This window comes from Coregonus lavaretus, assembly GCF_964263955.1.
Source record: "Coregonus lavaretus genome assembly, chromosome: 13".
Lineage (NCBI taxonomy): Eukaryota > Metazoa > Chordata > Actinopteri > Salmoniformes > Salmonidae > Coregonus > Coregonus lavaretus.
Window position 1 is genome coordinate 21,088,856 of NC_140000.1, and position 2,255 is coordinate 21,091,110.

The 2,255-nt window shown below is 38.1% G+C and overlaps 1 long non-coding RNA gene across 1 annotated transcript; it reads left to right on the plus strand.

Annotated features, from left to right (window-relative positions):
• The first annotated feature begins 1,456 nt into the window (after positions 1–1,456).
• On the plus strand, positions 1,457–1,868 carry LOC311139436. The gene is made up of 3 exons (XR_014614084.1): positions 1,457–1,578; positions 1,684–1,720; positions 1,831–1,868. It is a non-coding gene; the product is annotated as an uncharacterized lncRNA (long non-coding RNA).
• The last annotated feature ends 387 nt before the right edge of the window (positions 1,869–2,255 follow it).

Below are 2,255 nucleotides of genomic sequence, written 5' to 3' on the forward strand. Positions count from 1 at the left end.
AACAATACAATTTTTGCATTATTATTACAAAAATGCTCCTCAGCGCTTAGGTCACTTGTTTTTCCCATTTTAACGTTCAATCAAACAGTAACTGAATGCCTCAATGCCTGTCTTCCTGCTTTATATAGCAAGCCACGGCCATGTGTCTCACTGTCTGTAGGAGCGATCCAGAGTATGTATATTACACAACATTTGGACAGGAGCTATAATCCAGTTATCATTTTAAAAATTACTATGTGTGTTGTTATTGCTTGAAATCAGGCTTGGCTGCACAGCTTTCAATGGGGAACGATTGCTTCCATACCCCACTTTTCCCCACTTGTGTGAATTTCATTGAAAAACATCACTTTGCCGTGTGGACCTATGTGCTGATACGCAACTGGTATTTGGGCCTAGGTTGTTTTCACATGACCACAAGACTCTGTTAGCCCTCTGAACTCATGGCTTAGCTTGGGGGCGCTAATGCATGTTTTAAGGTCTTAGGAAAGGTCATCACCACCTCTGTTGAATGTCCAATGCAGCTGTTTTTATCTCAATATCAAATCATTTCTGGGTAACAATTAAGTACCTTGCTGTGATTGTTTTCCATTAAAAGGGTCAAAAAGAAACCAAAATAGCTTCTTAGCAAAGATACATTTTTCAATGAATAATTTTGCTTGGACTGTCTGGGAGTGGTGTGAGCGGAGAGGGGAAAACTAGCTGTTATTGGCAGAGAGGTTTGGAACTCTCTTTCTTAATGGTCTATTAATTAATTTACCGCCTAGATGTCACCAGCCAGGCCAAAACGCCATTCCACCAAAACAGGCTGAAATTTCAGTCCGTATTTTCAAACACTGAAAGGGCATTATCATAATTTTCACAATTTCAAAGTATTATTCCAACCTCATAGTATGGAAATACATATAAAACATTTAAAAGACCTGGCCTCCACAATCACCCGACCTCAACCCAATTGAGATGGTTTGGGATGAGTTGGACCGCAGAGTGAAGGAAAAGCAGCCAACAAGTGCTCAGCATATGTGGGAACTCCTTCAAGACTGTTGGAAAAGCATTCCAGGTGAAGCTAGTTGAGAGAATGCCAAGAGTGTGCAAAGCTGTCATCAAGGCAAAGGGTGGCTACTTTGAAGAATCTCAAATATAAAATATAAATATAAACACTTTTTTTTGTTAGTAGATGATTCCATATGTGCTATTTCATAGTTTTGATGTCTTCACAATTTTTCTACAATGTAGAAAATAGTGAAAATAAAGAAAAACCCATGAATGAGTAGGTGTGTCCAAACTTTTGACTGGTACTGTATATGTGGTCATGACAAGTTGATACAATGTGAAGTCCGGCATTTTTATTACCACTAATTTTTACATATCACCATTGATAGTATCATCAACAGTATGCAGAAGGGCAAGGGCCATTTCAATTGAGACATGACGTGAAATATTATTTTCTCGCAACAGCCAATTGCATACTACAAAAATGGCAAAGGCGAATGCAGTTTTCCATGCAAGGATGTGTTCCCCGGCAAAGTCATCCTCAGTGAATGTCCCGATGTCACATTAACTACTGGTTGCATCACCAAGGTAGGTCAACTCATACAATTCACCTTCCTCTCCTCTGTTACTGCCTGCCAAGTGCCAGCCTAGTAAACATTTCTAAATATTTACCCCTTTCTTTCTCTTTCACAGGATGGGGTATATGAAGAGACCATGCTGTACTTCTCAGGTATGGTTGCCCCTGACATTATTGGTGTATAACACAACATACCATTGATATTCATATAAATCATTGTTGTCATCATCATATTGCTCATGTCACTCTTTTTACTCCATTAGTGATAAGCAGACAAACTGTCTCTATGACAACCACTAACACTGCAAACAATCAATTCGCACATTACAGTAAAGTATGCTTTTTTAAATATATGGATTACATTTTGATTGCACAAATAAGTGGCACTGTTATCAAAATATACATTACTAGTGGCACCCTGCCCTTACGGCGGTAAATCATTGCAAATTAATATTTTGATTTAATGCAAATCCCCCCTCCTGCAAAGCAAATAGCCTATGTATAGGCTATCAACCTTCTCAACTCCGGAGTATTTAAATAAACTTGTTATAGGCTATTGTTTTTGTAGGCACTTGCTTTGAAACCATGTTATCCATATCTGTTAAAAAAAACAGTAGCCTACAATAGAAAATGAATTTTGTGATGCAGAATTATGTACCTTGCTTTATTTGACCTCATTATTTGAAAG